The following is an 18,740-nucleotide window of genomic DNA, read 5'->3' on the forward strand; positions in this document are numbered from 1 at the left end:
ATTGTCATTGCAAATCACATTTTATACAGTGTAGATAGAATGTATATACTTATTCCACCCATATCTGAAGAATTGGCTATCATCATATGGAAAAACGTTTATACAATTTAAAATAAAAAGTCAAAGTTTCAGAGGCCACAAAAAATAAAATAAAAAATAGACCATTACCTATTTTATTTTATTAACATTGTAATGCGGAAAGCAGTGCAATCTATCCGTAGACAGTGATATTAACTATTGTAATTTGAAGCTTAAACACAATAACTTTGATACCTACTTATTTCTTATTTTTTTTCATGTTAAACTTGATCTAATGGAATAATAATTATGTGATTATGTTATATTATAATACTAGCTGACACGGCAAAACGCTGCAATTGCTAGATGTTTGTGATTGTTCAGTTCCATTTCGGTATAACACGATGTGGAAGAAATGTATTTTTAAGTGTAAATTATATTATATTTTAATGTATAACCATCCTGACCAGCGTTGTTCCTGAGATTCGCTTGTGATTACTGTGAAACTGTGGTTCGATCTCGATGCATTCTGTACTAAAATACTCAGGCTGATTGCATTAATAATACAAATTACCAATAATTTGATTTATCAACATTTTTGTCTTTTATAGATAAAGATATAATGTACATTGTATATATAACTATATAAGTCATACAATCTCAACTAAAAATTATTACTATTTTAAGTATATCACCTAGGTATATTATAACCAGACTGATAATTTTAAATAGGATTAATATACATATTTCTTTATGGTTAACACAAAACATATTTACAATATTTACATATTGACTATGGTCCATCAATTTTTAGTTGCATCTGTCAAATATTATGAGCATAATAAAATATCGATAGAATTTGGCTAGTATACTGAATTCATAAGGTTCTAAATGTACAGTTTTTTTTTTATTAAAATACAAATAATAATAAGTAATACAATTAAGAGTACAATGAGTCAGTATGATGTTCAGAATTTTCAATTATTAGTTGGAAGTTAAAAAAATCTTTGATTTTACGCTACAGCGTTTTCATTGATGGCTTTTTTTTATAATTGATTATTTGATTAAATTGGGTGTTGAAACATAAAGCAACCCATAAATTAATTATTATATTGACAGCATTTTTTATAGCTATAAACGTTTGATTATAAACTTAAGAAATAATAAGAAAATGAAATATTTATAAAATATTATATTGACAATCTCCAATAATAAGAATTTTTTTTTGCTATTATATTTCAGTAACGAAGGGAAATCTAATCAAAAAACAAGTAAATTGTGACGCAAACTCAACTTGTGTACTTATTGTTGACGTCTTCAATGGCTCTTCAAAAGTATACAAATGCCAACTTTTGGAGTGGTTTGAAATTTTTAGCTTTTACATTGATTTTTTTTTTTAAGCAGCATCTGTGTTATGATAAAGTTCTGTTAGGTACCTGTCTAGTTGTTCGACATTCAGTCACCTATGGAAATGTACGTTTGAATATATGTACCTACTTATGCTGTAGATTCTAAACGAATCTGATGATTTTATTGATTTAACAATAAAGTGTGTTTTTTTTATTTATTTATTTTGTGTCTGAAGGCTCTTTGTATTACCTAGTATAAAAATGCACCAATCTTCCACTTTGAGAGGGATTTCTGTAGGTTGAAAATCTGACCTAGTTGTTACTATAAAAAAAGATAGCTACTGTATATTTGATAACAAATAATAAAATAATAATTTTCATAACAGCAACATTTCCGTAGGAACATGAAACATTCCATTTTTTCTTAAATTACCATCTTTTAAACAGAAAGAAATTTTCTAAATGACTGGACTCATTTTAAGCTATTATAGACATGCAAATATTGTTTTTATTTAAAGTGTTGATAACAGTTTTATGGCATGGTCAAATATCCTGGAAATTTAATACAAGACATAAGTTTTTTTTAGAAAAATGTAACATATTATGAACAATTTTTTTTAGATATTTAAAATTAAAATTTTGAATTGTATATTTAAACAAAAAAAAATAAACCATTTTAGTTTTTTGTTGTAATTTAAATAAAATATTACTTGTAAAGACTTGAAATTTTTAAATACTACGTACATTACGATATACTAAATGTAATGCGGTTTTCAATTCATATAGATTAATTTCAACCTATTTAAATCACTACCTTATTCATACCATTCAACGGTACTCTGCTCAGCAACATTTTTTATCGTAAAGATTTATCATTAAGTTTACATCCAACATATTTCTATCCATTATAGTGAACTACTCAAAGACGAGATACACTCGTCATCTAGGTACTATTTTATAACATAGCAAACTCCTAGCATTTGACAAATGATTGTCTAGATATGTTCAGTTGTTTGGGTCAAGAAACTGTAATTTAAACTTACTAAATATGGTAATAACTACCTAATAAGTGTTGCATGGATATATGCATAGTATACCAACGGTAATTAACAGACCTTTGAAAAAAAATAAGACCTGACTATAGTTATAAATTAGAGAGGTATTAAACGGATATTAAAAATGGAAATAAATCAATGCATTTATTAAATATTTAATATTAAATTAAATATTTTACTTAACTAAATTATATTTGACGTCAAAATAAGAAACAATAATTTTTTTTATCTTTCAATTTATCAATTATTATTATTATTATTATTAGATAGTGTATAGGTACAATGACATTTTAAAAGTATCTCAATCTAAAAAAAAAAATGTAACATGAAAAACTTTAAGGCACTGATTTTTTATCGTAGTTATGCCCTACATTTTTAAGAAAACTTGTTTCAGATTCTGATATTTTTAATGACGAATCGACTAACACTTTGACGTTTAGTGTTAGTGGCACTATAGTAATCTGTATCTAGATGGCATACAAAATCATTATTTTTTAATTTGAATTCCTTCCACTATCTAACGTTACTAATTTGTTTCAAGCTTTGCTGATCATTTTTAGTTGATAATTTTATCGCGAAATATATTTAATGGTAAGTACAACGAGTTAATGAAAAAATGAAAAAATGTGAAAACGATAAAACTAATTATTTTAAAATGTCGTTTGCTGATGTCATTCGAATACAAGTTAAGGCAGGTTTAAATATTGCAGAAATTGGCTCTGGCAGACACATGATAGACAACAATTATTGAGTAGTAAGCCACATAAGACAAGAATACAATTCTTTCCAAAACTGTATTAAATGTATGTAAATTGTACTGCACAATTTTCTGAGCAATAATTTATGGGTTTTTAAAATACAGTATTTAAAACAAAAACCGTGAAGGTTTCAATTAATAATTTTATATTTAACTATTATTTTACATAACCATCTACAAGATATTCAATATTAATAAAAAGTAAACGATTTCTATTATATTCGAAAAATAATTTACATTTACAAAATTAAGACACGCCATCGTTCACCATGAAGTTCTCCATTCTATCAGTAAATAATACAAACAAAAAAAAACAAAATTAAATTGAATTAAAATGTTAACAAAAAGTCTAATATTTGAACTATTTTTAGATTCCGCTCATGATCTGTTTAACAATATTCTGGAGGTATAATTATCTTTTAATTAATTCAAAGAGTTATTTTTAAATGCCCAGGTGGATGCACTGATCAGGAAAATCTATGCAAATAGTACTATAGATGAACTAAAATTATGCACTTAATAAGAAAATCGATACTTCCTTTAAGTAACTTAAAAACGAATAGTTCGTAGATACTTTAAATTTTCCAAATATTGGACCACCTAAAATAAAGACATTTTTATAATGTTATTATCTGTACTTGATAAAATGTTCAAAATATTTAAACTATTTTCAAGAGACATTTGAAATTTGAAGTTTTTTTCCCTTTAAATGCTAATAAAAATGTATTTATCAATTACCTATTATGCTTGTTTATATTTATCTATTTTAACTATTTATTCTGTTATTTAGCATATTGTTTTATTATATCTACAGGTACGTCGTCTTATGTAATTTAGGACGGACCTGCAAAAATCACGCAAAAAAAAAACGTTTTCGAACATAAACAGACTATATTGAAACAAGCTAGGATATTGCAGCAGCACTAGAAAAAAAGAGATACACAGGCACACAGCAGTGAACGAAGCGTCGGAAAATGCACAAAATCGTTATAATCCATTGAAAATCGCAGTTTATCCTCGTGCGTAATATAATATCCAGATGAGAAAAAGTAGGGCATCGAAATACAGCCCATTAAAGAATTTTTTTCAATTTTTTTTTATTAGTATTAAAGGTTTCAACTCTCTAAGGTCATAAGCCTACAAGTTTTACATTGGCTTACATTTTACAAATCGTCGAAGAATATTATTCGCCTACATGGCCTGCCGGCTATTCCACAGGAATAATAAACTATAACAATATAATGGTTCACCACTTATATCGTCGTTATGGCATCTTCGTTGTTATACGTCTGAAAACATTTCGACGTTAATACAACTATACCTAGCGAGTATACAATTACTATGCATATCGTAGTTTATTATTTATCGTGAATGGCGCTATAGATGCGATGTTTTAGGCCGGTATAATAGGTACCTATAGATTTCGACGCATCGTAACCTTCGAAAATGCACAACGACAATAAATGCGCACTAATTTATGTTGTCATGGTTTATTATCCCTCTGGAAAAACCGGAAATTTAGGCAAAAAAATTCTTCAACGGGCTACACGCTATGATATCCTAATTCTATTTTGTTCGGGATATTACGCACTAAGTGAAATTGCGGTTCAAAACAAATTTTCGACAAATCCGTTTTTTATTACATTTTTGCGGTGACGGGTCTTTTGTTTTCCGGTACAGCTACAATTGTTTTGATTCTCTATAATATATTTGAGATCTGAAAAATTTCAATTTTCACGAAAGCCGTCTAACGTTTTAGACGCGTTAGGGGGTCCCCGCGCTCTGAAGTTATACGTCTATATAGACACTTTAGATACATTTGTCATCCCTCGAGGGATATCGTCCGTCAACTTACAAGAAATTGTTAACGATCGGATTTAATAAATTATTAATCGTGTTTTCGATGTACCTACGTTTTGATGTTATAATAATAGCACAAACAAGCATTAAGTTAGCAATATTGTCGGTTTTGTCTATCCGCCGCACATATTTGGCTGTTTACGATAGTAATTTCCTTATAGTACCTACCTACCTACCCACGTAAACTATAATAACTCAGAAACTACTAGTTCGAATATTATGATGTCTGTGCATAAAAATTATACCTAATATAATATATGTATAATAAATGTATTAATATTGTCCATCAGGATATTAAGAGGACGCTACCCATACATTTGTTGTCTCACTCTTACACACGCACGACATGGCAAATTGTCGTTCACAAGTTTCAATAGTGTGCTGTTAGTTTTGATACTAGAGTGAATTGACCTATTTTAAAACTTTTAGGTAATAACATTATCTGTGCTTAAGCGTTGCCGATTTTTCAAAATTTTTATTTTCAAGCAAGATATGGGTATGTGAAGTATCAAAACATTTAAATGCTCATATCTCGCTTGAAAATTAAAATATCGAATAAAAACCAACGCTTAAGCACAGATAATGTTATTATCTAGAAAATTAATGATAGGTCCAATCACTCTAATATCAAAACTAACAGCTCACTGTTGAAACTAGTGAACGAAAATTTGCTATGTTGTATGTGTGTAAGACGGAGACAACAAATCCATGGGTAGCATCCTCTTAAGCGTACAATTGTATGGCTCCCGTTTTGAATGGTTTTCGACTTTCGTACTAAAATGACGTACTAAAATTACAGTCGTCAATTGTTTCAAAAGTTGAAATATGATTACATTTTTATCGTATTTAATCTCATTTCCAAGTCAGATTTTTGTTTAAATGATGAGTAAATAAATTCAATAGACATTTTGTTGATATTAAAACGTTAATAGTTGAATTTTGAATTTCTCGTTTAGGATTTCATCATTTCAATTAACCACCGTATATAATATTTAAAATGTTGCACGGAGTGATGAATGTATTGATTTTACAATGAAATGCATTATTATTCAAATTTTAAAATTTAATTTTTATGTGTAAGGGAAAGGTGGGTGACCCTAGGGGAAAAGAGCTCCCACCTTTTAAACTATTGAACTTAAAGAACTTTTCTAAACCAAAAAACTTTCTCTTATACGTTCACTAAACATCTATGTTTTTAAATTTTTTAATCTTTTGATAGTTTTTTTATTTTTTTATTGTTTTAAAAATTTTAGTTTTGCCCCATTTTAGCCGTATGGTCGGTAAAAATGGGGTAGTTAGTTGGGTAAAATGGGGAATGATTAAAAATGTCATGAAAATTAATATTTCTTCTCATTATATATTATTTTACTAAACAAAACACATTTGTATAAAAATAAATAAAAATAAAAAAATTTCAAGTTTTTAAGATTATGGGAGAATGTAACTCTGGCTAAAATGGGGTACCCCATTTTAACAAAACTATAAAGTCACACAAAATAATTTTTTTAAAAATGTTGATTTAACTCTTATAATACTTGGAGTTTATTTAAAAACAAAGGTAATAAAGTACTAAATAAATAATAATAATTACCTGTTCAAAATATCCAAAAGGAGAAGTCAAAAACGTGATTTTAGGATAGTTAAATAATTTTCATAGGTACTACATGTTAAAACCGAAAATTATTGTTTGTGATAAAAATATTTGATTAATATCAAATATTTAAACATTACATGTTTTGATTAGCTTTATATTGATAAATTACGATTTGATTATCACCAATCGATTACTGTGTGGCCAATAACACCAATACCCTGTTTTACCCGACTACCCCATTTTACCCACCCTTCCCTACTTATGTATACACGATAAGTAATTGAAATAATGCTTTGATTTTAAACTTTCAAGGTGAAGTGTCGATAAATGTATTTAAGTTTATAATTAATATTTGGTTGTATTAATAATAACAAAATTAATTGCTTTAATAGCAATAATACCATAAAATATATTTAGTAATATAGGCTGACAGACGGTCTTTGCTCAGAATCAATTTTTGTGTAATGTGTACAATGGTTTATGATTGAATTTAATTTTAACACATCCATCACTGTGACTCACTCGACAGTGTTAACCCTCTTTTCATCTAATTTAGAACTATTTTTTTTAAAACTAATAGTCTTAGTTATTAATGCTCGATAAAGAATTAAAAACAAATGTTACTACAATATATAATATATATGATGAAGTTTATTAAATAAATAACTATAATAATATGTTATGTGAGTTATATGGTTATTTATTTTTTAATTCGATGGGAAATAAAGCTAGATATTGACATGACAATTTCACACTGTTTTTAAATACAAATTTAAATTTTAGGTAATATATTAATTTCTTTGTTTGTAATATAATGGTTAATTTTAGAAGTTTTTCTCTTTAGAAGTTTAGGATAATGTAAATATATTTATTACCTAGTTTCTTACCTTTTATGTCTTAAATCAAAGGAAGTATTTTGCATATTTTAGTATTATACAAAAAAAAAATATGCCAATATGGTGGTAATATTATTATTACACATTAGTTTGTATTAAGTTATTCAATTCATAAAATTTAACTAATTAAAATAATATAATTAAATGTATATAGGTATAGTATATCAAACGCATTGTTAACGCTTTGGCTTCAAGTTACATCAAATCAAAAATAGTCAAATTACCTTTCATTTTAATTTCGGAGATTCAATGAAGCATGTGTTCCAAAATAAATAACGATAATATATCTATAGATAATTCTCGCTTAGAGTTCGAAAACATTTGCTTCTGATAAATTGCTCAATTTAAAACTATCTGAAAATGATGTTCAGGTTGTTAAAGGGATACGCTTTTTTTAAATGTAATACATTTTAGCGTAGGTACCTAACTTAAATTCTTTGACAAACTTTGTGGTAGGTATACATGATGTATATAACTATTTCAGGTATTTATTGTCAGAAATGTCATACGTCTTAAAAAATTAACTAATACTATTTGCAGTAAAACTACTTTTCAATAAATTATACCAAAATTTAATTTAGTACAAAAATATTTAAGTTGTATTAAAATATATTTTTTAAATTATTATGACTATATCATAATTTGGTTAAATAACTCTAGTTAAATTTAATACATTCTTTAATTTATACGTGGAATATCATATTCAAAATACGAAACAAACATTTTGTGGTGAACATTTCACAACTATAATTTAATGCAATACTTAATAAAATGGAATACGGTTTATTTATATTTGATTTTAAATTTACACGTACATGTTCATATTAAATATAACTCTTATAATATTTGTTCAAGTGTTATATGTATTGTACACAGTTACATTATGGTTTTTATAACAAGTTATGTCAACCGAAAGAAAAAAGTTATTATAATAATGAGAATTGAGATTATCCAGAATGCAGATTTGATAAATCAAAAACAGATGACTATTTAAAAAAAAAACCATAGACTGACGGTAAAATACAATTAATAAAATGTCATAAAATGTCATAAAAAGTAGGTACCTACTTATAATGAATTTAAAAACGTAGTTTTTTTTTCATGTATAATATTTCTACTTAATTACGTACAGTTTAACGAATGATATACATGCATGTACAATTGTACATGTACAATGGATTATTATAATAGTTAAGTTATTTATATTGAACTAGGCATTGAAAGCACTAAACGACACACTCTATTTTAAAACAATAAATAATATGGTAGGCATGTTATATTTTAGTTTTCATTTTTAACAAACAAATTAATATCTACAATGTTGATGTTAATTTTACACAAAATAAAATTACAAGTATATAAAAGGGTGTTAAACAAAATACGCGTACATTATGTAAACTTACCGATTATGACGTAAAAGCCATATTTCTTCACCATGTGCATATAATGACGTAAGTTCACTTAAGTTTTGTATACGACTGAATTTAGATTAGGCACATGCTTGACAAAAACGGTTTAAGGTGTGAAATCCAAAAAAAGGACGATGATTACGTACAAGCGTATCGTTGAAACAATGCCACGAATAGATGCCAAAGAATTTTCTCATCCACCGTTAAAGTATCTACAAAATGCAATCAGAACGCAACCTAACCAAATCTCGTACGACCAGAGAAACGTTTTTGAAAAGGAATACTTGAGTTTGGTGAACGATTCAAAATACACAATATGTTGAAGGTAGTTTTGTTTTATTTAATGTGATTTGTATAATTTGGACATTGAAAAGAAAATGTCGATTTCCTATAATTCTGACGTTATTTGGAGGGAGTTAGATTTAATGTTGGTAAAAGTAATTTTCGTATCACACAAATGTACACAATTGTTAGCCATAGCGATTGTCACATGTAAAGAAACAATGGACTTTTCACAAAATTGTTTTTAATGTTTGATATTGGTACTAATAGTAATAATTATCAAGCCTTATGATAGGTATGTAATAAAATATTATTGATGGTTATATTTTAGCACAATATTTTTATGATATACAATGTACATTTAAGAATAGACAGAATGAATATTTCTGTGTTAATTTACATGTACCTATAATGTTTTGTGAAACAATAAAATATGCATGAGTGAAATATTCGTCATATGTTTTTGTTAATCCAACAATGTTCAATTAACTATGTATATGTTACACTGTGTTTTATATATTATTTATCTATAACCTTTTGTGAAATTTAAGATAAAACTGTAATAAGGGTAAAATATATGATAGGTATTATAATTATTGAGTTACCTTAGAAAATATTTTAAGTTTTATTAATACTGGGAGTTATTAATTTTAACAAAGTTAGTATAAATATCACAAAATATAGTAAACATTGAACATATTTTATTAGTCTTAAATATCTTGTGAATAACGAACTTTTTATGGCTCAGTTTATTCGAGAGTAAACTATTTTCTTTGTTGTATCATATGTGTTTCGTAGTTACATTGTTTTAAAGTTAATATTGATAATAATATGTTAAAACGAGTAACTAGTAAAACGCGTTATGTTTTGTGGAAAATATTTTATAATGAAACCATGAAAGTGTTTTAGTTTAACATTGTCAGTTTTGATCATTGCAAAGTAAAAAGTTTCTCAATTTTACAGTTCCGAACCTTTGACTAATATATATTGAAAGGCTTGTCTAGCAGGTGCATACATTTTGTGGAAAATAATTAAGTCACACTGATGCCCTTTAGAACAAGCAGTGGTTATCACGAAGGTAAATGTTTACAGTCTACAGTACCTACCTAACTACTATATTGGATCCAAATTATGAAAATAATAATGTTTCATCTATTAATAATATTATGTGTAGGTATAATTAATATAAAAATAAAAACGATAGTATTTTAATAAGCTACAAAACGTTTAAATTAGGTTTATATCAACTTAAAAGCAAAAAAAAAAACTATAAAAAAATGTATATGTTGATAATTTTATTTTTTCAGAGAATACGTACTTACAAAATGTTTGCGGCTCATACCTACATGAATTAATAGAAATCGAAATCTAAATAAAATATTGAATTACCTATATAAATTATATAGGTACATAACAATTAATTTATATTATTACTATAACAAATAGGTTGCTCGCAGAATTTTTTTTTTTTTTTTTGGGGGGGGGGCGAAAAAATAATACACTTACCATAAATTCTGTTTTATATAATATTTGAAACGAAAATAACTTTAAATCTCTACATAATTTCCCATTGCAGGTTATTCTGAATACATGCGGAAAGGCGAATAATAACTGTAGGTAATTAATTATTTCTAAAATAGAAAAATGCATAATTCATCTCATTTAAATTTAATACGCCAGCTTGTGAAGTAGGTACCCCATTTAAAACAGTTTTTTTTTTTTTTATCCAAATTCCAAGTTGTTACAGTTTTCATTTGTATACCTTTATAGTTGATACATACACAATATATTTTTTTATTGGCACCAAAAACATATTTGCTTGAAGTTTTATTTAGGCAAAAAAAGAATGACCAATTTTCGTATACAGCGTTATGAAAGTGCAAACATAAAATAAAAAATAGGAAGAATATGACCGATTTATATTTTATGGAGCATTACTTTTGACCTCTATAAGAACTTTTAGTGAAATTGTTTCACCCATTTATTTCAAAATCGATAAATCGTAAATAGTTTTTATTAGTCATATAAAGTATGGTGCGTTTTGATCAGATTGGACACATTTTGAGATAGGAATCAGGTGCTTGTTTTTAATATGTTGATCATTATGATTAAGTGTTAGTAATTATTAGTTTTGCTTACATTTTGTATTTATATTTTAAATTAAAACTTTCGTTACTGCTGCTAAAGTTTGAGATTACAAATAATTTAAGAAAATTTAAAAATAACTAATCGTTAAGCATTATTTTCAGTTAACAGCTAAAACAAATAGTTATGCCACCGATTTTGGTGTGCACTATTTGACCGTGTTCAGAATGCATGATAAAATAAAGAAGTATAATACATTATGATTAACTCGGTTAAATAATTTTCTTTACAAACAATAATTATTTATTGTTCGATATTAAAATTATCAACATGCCTATAATTACAAATGGTTTTAACATCTCAAATACTTAACTGATAAAAACAAAATGTTCACTATGCTCTTTCGTTATACAATATATCAACTATCGAGTGATATATTAATCATCGTCTTATGGATATAATATTTAATAGTTAAACGAAAAAAGAGAATATTATATTTTATTCAAAGGTAATAATATAATATTGCAAATCTAAAAACTTTAACTTTTTGAGCGATATGGACCTAGCAGATGTATACGCGTATGCCATGCATTATCCATACGTATAACTTAAACTACGCATTAGCTGTGTACGGAAAAATCGATTACAAATAATTACGAACTATAGGTACACGATACCTGCTATATAATTGAAATGTAATCATCGAAAACAAAGAAATATAAATTTCCATTGAGTGCGTGACTAAACGGTAACAAAATTTCAATTTAGGTACCGCGATTTGTCTAACGCAGCTGCGACGAGCACAATGGAGTCTCTGTACTCGGTGTCATTTACTGTTGTAGTCGCACACAAAGGGATCGGTAAAAGTCTTCTGTTCGTATATAAAGCGACGCGATTGTCCTTTCGATTATTATCGTATTTTGATGCGAAACTAAAGCTCAATCATCGCGTCGGCGCGTTGCATTTCACGGTCGTTTCGCCATGTCGTGTTCGGTGTAATATTAATACGCATAATATGTGGGTAAACTGTACAATACAATATTATAATATTATACTCTGCGTTACGAGACTTAACGCCGCAGCCGAGCAACCCCGAGTGTGAGGATTAGTAAGGTGTTAAGTTCGGTAATTGCATACTCGCGTCCGTCGTTATGCATTCTGTATTTCATATTATTATTATTATTATTATCGTCGTTTTTGTTAACTATACACTGCCGACTGCAGTCTCTCTCCGACGTGTCGCGATATAATATCGTACCTGACTAGATTTCGTTCGGTTTAAGTTGTTATAATATTATTTTAAACACCTATCTATATTGTTTTAAATACCTAACAATAATTATTATCCGTTCAATACCTAAATGTATATATTGTCATCGAACGTAATACAATATTGCTAATGGATGCCATTTAATACCGCGGAAACGATGGTAATTATTGTGCGAAATGTCAGTCAAGTATAGTCGACTCTGGAGCGTAGATCTGGCAGTTCTGGGTAGTGCCCTAGGTCCGATGACGGCTAGTAGCTTACGTGGTGTCATTGTGTTAAACCCCTCGAAATGTTCACGGAGTGGTACGCTCGTCATTAGGTTATACATTATATAATGAATATATTGTATGTTATGTTCAAATGTTCAAATTTTCCTATTAACCACACCAAAATTACCAGGATTTAACCTTTGGTTTTCTTGGGCATCGCACAGTCAATGCAACGCTGCCATAATATTTTTTTGAAAGAAAAAAACCATAGAACGCTACTCGATGTTTTCCCTCTAAAAGGAATATCTATATAAATAATAAATATATGTTTTTTTTGTTAATAAGTAACCATAACGAAGAAAATCTCACGAAAAATCAGTCAGAAACATTTTATCCGTGTATCGAGTCCAAAATCATATGTGTGGTAAAACAACTATATAATGAATTATGTAATACAGTAGAATATTAATGTTAATGAGTGAAAGAGGGCATGTTGGTGTCCATTTGCCAAAAACTACCGAGGATAACATTTAACAATACATGTGCATTGTGCAAACTGACATGGTAATAAATACCATTTTTTTTTAAATTATGTTTTGTATATTTTAAATGATTTTTTTTCAACTATCACTTGAATAATAAAAAAATTAATTTAACTACTGGCGTATAATGTTTATCATTTAATTATAAATTTATATGCATCAAACAATATTTTAAATTTTACTCAATATTGGTTGACCGTAAAATATAATCGTCGTAATTTATTTAGCCAGAAATATGATAGGTTATATTACTATAGGATAACAAAAACTAAATTATAACAATGTTATTAAAATAACGTGGAGTCGAATCAAAGACTAAACTATATTATTTTAATATTTTAAATATACAAAAAAAACACAATCTTACAATACAGCAATAAAGTTAAATGCATGCACATTTTATAAATATTTATTAATAATTATTTGTTTTAAAAGTATAGGTAGGTATCAGTGAAAATAAAATGTGAGATAATATATTTATTTAAAAAAAACTCAAAAATCAATACTATAAAATATTATATGTAAAAACTATGATTGTTAAAATGTATAATTACATTACCGCCGTGAGACAATTAGTATGTTGCATAGAGCATGCTAAAAACAATCCATACCAGACAAAATAAAAATAAATATATATAATAATAATATTATGTACTTATGTTGATATAACCTATAGTTAGTCCTTCTTTTTATAATAATACGCGAACTGTTAGGGTTAGGTTAGGTTAATCGGAAAACTTTGTGCCTAAAACTAGATGCCCAGAAACTTAACAACTTGTTGCTCTTACTAGCAGGAAAAATTGTAATACACAGTTCTTAAAAATAAAGCTGTACGTCTGTAAGCTGAAGACCATTTTTGTCTCCCGGTTACTGTTAGCCGATTTAAAAAGTCACTAAGTGTAGTTGTCTCACCTTCGATTTTCAATAACTAAATAATATTGTAAGGTGACTGAAATAACGATCACTCTGAATGTGGGAAACTTGGACACTCGTTTTTTTTAATGGCTTGAAAGAGATATTTTACTAAATACTTAGTAGCTGTGACAAAATTGTTTGAACAGCCATATGATTTCTATTATTGTGTTATGACAGATCGTCGAAGATACGTTGAGTCGCTTTGGTCGTCATCCACTTGTATTATTCTGTTGAATATTATCTCTTGGACAAAGATACTTCATTGAAATATAATATTATATTATACATAAACACATACATATATATTATACTATACTAACTGATCCCACGCACTCCGTTGCCCGTAAAAAATTACAACTCTTAAACAAATTGTGATTGTTCAACTCCTTTTGATTGTAATTAGCTGCAGTAAATGCAAGTCAGCCACCCTGGTAAGCAATCCACGACTATGTCGGATCTGGAACAGTGTGCGACAGCATATCAAGTAGACAATCCACTTGCTATAAGTGAAACTAAGCTGTCTTGGTAGGCAATGTGCGAAAATTCGATTAGATGCGAATGATTGTACATTTGTACCTGTTCTGCCTAAATAACCAATGGCAACCGATAATAAATAAATACTAATTTCTACTGATTATTTGTCCTATATAACCAATAGAAACCATTTATAAACAACAATTTCCATCGTAAATCTCAAAATCCCTGTTTGAACCCCTCTCTGTTGGTCTTATCGGGTCCTATTTCGAAGACCTACCCAAGCACACACAAAAAATGTCATCAAAATCGGTGCAGCCGGAGGAGTTTGACTACTTACACACGGACAAAAAAATATATAGGACATGGGTACATTAAAATATGACGTATATCAATGTACCCAAGTTTTCTCGCCATTTATCAGTTGTTCATTTTTTTTTTTTTGTATTAATTTAATAAATATATTATTAATTTAAATTAATCAAAATACGTAACAGATTATAGGAAAAAAAAACAAAAACAAAAACTTGAACTAATCAAGCTATTTCATACATATTACCTTTCATTATTACATACACTATACACGCATACATAATATTATAAACGGCTTGATCAAAGCACATAAACTGTAGGTACTGCACTGATACAATATTTATATTATATTTATGCAAATGTCATAACTGCCACTAAATTTTGTGTAGTAATTACCTAATATTTAATTCGTTTTGAAATTGTTTATGTATAATATTATAATAATCATTATAATTTATAGCTTTATCAAGGGTCCTTAGTGTATACGACGTATTGCCGGTAGATATTTGTTAACATACTATATTTCAATATTTGTGTATTTCGATATACGTTATTTTATATTGACTTATTAGGTGCTTAGTAGGTAGTAATATACATATATATGATATTGAGTATTGTACCCTGTACCTACATTGCTAAATGTTCTACTGTTGAATATAAGAAATTCTTTTATGACTTATGCATCAATTCGTTTAAAAGTCTTTATAGGTTAGGTTAACCTACATGACGTATTATTTTAAAACAAAATTGTTTTAAAAAACATGTATACTTTGCAAAGTTTATACAAGGAAACTGAAAAGTTAAACATATTAAAACTAATAATTGATGTGCCTGTTTACTTTTTTTTTTTTTTTAATTTTCGATTATTTGCATACATACTAGTACAATAATAGTTGTTATTTAATGAATATTATTATTAATGCTACACCATGTTGACCGTGAAACAAGGTTCACCCAAATCAAGTTGAACCTATATAATTGGTAATGGATAAATAATCAATTGGTATCAAGTATCAGCTTTAAAATTTCTCTTTTTTATTGATACATAGGTGCCAAACATCCACCACCGGAGTGCTATATCCAATGTTAAGTTACTGGTACCTACTCAAAATTAGGTATCAATGTTTAATCCTGACTGACGATATCAAAGGTATACCCATACCAAGATGGAATTTGCTTTAAGTGAGGACTTTTGTTTGCACAGAAAACAAAGTAAATAGTAAGACGTATTTTATACACCTAAACGATTATTTGGATTATAATATTTGAAATTCATAAAATAAAAGTTATTTTCTCATACATTATTCTACCCATATTATAAATATTTTTTGTACTATCCTATTCAAATGTTTGTTTTAAACTAAGTCGAATAGGTATAAACTAAACATATCAATTTGTTATAAAATACCTTATATATTTTCAATTATACATTTTACCAATAAAAAAGTTTTACTTTTGTGTTTAACTTTATGATGGAAAATTGTCATCTGATAAATTAAAAAACTTTATTGTTTATAGATAACTATAATAGCAATATAAAAGTACAGAGAGGATACAGGAATTCGTTTTTGGGTATTAATTTCACGTCGCTCATATTGATGAAAGTCAATGTAATATTTTATATAGGTATTTAAAAGCAATTAGATATTATATGCATTTAAAATTTTGTTTTACTTTTTTTATTCGGTCAATAAGCTTGAAAATATAATACAGTATTCCTCATAGGTTATCACTGAGATTAAAAGTACCATAAATAAAAATTGCGATTTTTTAAAATTTTAATTATTGTTGATGACATAGGATATTTAAACGAAGAATAACGAACTTTATGATTCTGTTGTGGTACAAAAATATTATTAGTTGGGACTTGGAACTTGTCTGTATTCTATATTTACAAATAGAGATCTACAACTTACAATTTTTCCGAGAAAATTCGGAAAAAGTTGGGGGGCAACAGTGAAGTTAGCCATAACGTAGCTCCTACGAACTTACAAATTCCAAAATGTACTTACATTTGCTTACAAATAGAGTGCTTTAACTTACAATGTAATTGATGAAAATCAAACAAATTTGAGGGGCTAGCTTCACATACATAATAAATAGCTGTTTCGTTAATCTTGCAAAAACTCAAAAACTGCTCGACTGATATGAATATTTTTTTTTTTGTTTTGTTCATACTTGTCAAGGTAAGGTTTGTAAGAAATAACATTTTGTGTAAATTCACCTGAAAAGTACGAAATCTGGATGGAAAAAATACGTTAGCGCCATCTGTCCAGCAAAAAAAAAAAAACTATATAATAATATTATATTTTTGTAAGGTTACTATTGGTTAATATGATTGAATATAGTTTTAGAATTGTACATATAATATTATGTTTGGTCAAAACCACGGACGACGACATAATGGACTGAAAACGAGCAGTTTATCAGTGTATGTATGAGAACCAGAGTTTACAACGCCATCTGTATAAAACACGAACAATGATTTAAAATGTGAGGCCAAATAAAACAACCAGTAGCACTGAAAACATGGGGTCCTCAGCATGAGAAACATTTTAGTGGCCATCCCCCGACCCCCGCCGACCATGTCGTTTCCAGTCCATTATATCTTAGTCCGGGGTCAAAACTATTTAACTTAGTGAAAATGATATTCCCAAGACTAATTTTTCGACCATTGTCCCGGGAACACACACATGCACATCATTATAACAACGTTCGAAATTATATACGCACCACAGTCCGCCGCAGGTGGATTGCCTATCTGAAAATATACTGATCCCGCATGATCATATGCATGTCCACGAGCGACGCTGGGAGGCAGAATGGATACAATATAATAGATTCGTACCTGTATGAATCTTAGTAAGCATTAATGCTTTATACTATTTCATTTAAATAATTTATTGTAAATTAATTTTGAAAAACACGTTGCCCATAAAATATTTTATAAATACATATTACATAAAACACTGTGAAGAATTGATACGAATTGATAAATTAAAGCTTTCAATTTTTGGTTCCAAAAAATTAAAACATATTTATTTAAGCCAACAGTCTTTTCCTAAATAAATGGATTGTATAATGACAACTGAGTGCACCTACATCAATTTATAATGTATATATTCATTGTTGTGGCACCAATCATTGTATTCTCCTGAAAATCCATTTGCAACCACATGAAATGTTACGATTAATTGAACTCCCCTATGATTATGCAATATTACACACCTGTGCGCGTCATAATAGTGTACATATGCTTAATAATAGATAGTTTTAACATATACTCCCACGACTGAAACTAATTTTGAAAAACACCCATTGAAAGCAAACTCATTTTGGAGAGTATGTACCTAAACAATGACTATACTAACTTAGTTGTGGTTTATCTGTCCTATTTTCGTTGACTTGTCAAACAATGATGAACGGAAGTTTATATTGCCTTACCCATAGATACATGCCCTGCGTCTTTTTCCGTACCTAACCCTTAAGTTTAGTAATTTAGTCAAGTAAACACTAATAATATCTAACTATTTTATCCATCTACAAAAAGTTATTTTTTTATTAACAGTTATGTTTACATAGAACTGGTTGGTGTGCTTACTTTTTTATAAACTACATTATGGGTTTATAATTGTTAAATAATATTGAAGAACAACAAAATTATACCAAGAATAAGAAAAATAAGCATGGATAAATAAGTATACTAAATTAAC

The 18,740-nt window shown here is 27.9% G+C and overlaps 1 protein-coding gene across 9 annotated transcripts in view; it reads right to left on the reverse strand.

Annotated features, from left to right (window-relative positions):
• LOC100167740 (potassium channel subfamily T member 2) overlaps positions 1–18,740 on the reverse strand; it is a 230,443-nt gene that overhangs the window by 155,850 nt on the left and 55,853 nt on the right. The window lies entirely within an intron of this gene.

This window comes from Acyrthosiphon pisum, chromosome A1 (assembly GCF_005508785.2).
Source record: "Acyrthosiphon pisum isolate AL4f chromosome A1, pea_aphid_22Mar2018_4r6ur, whole genome shotgun sequence".
NCBI lineage: Eukaryota > Metazoa > Arthropoda > Insecta > Hemiptera > Aphididae > Acyrthosiphon > Acyrthosiphon pisum.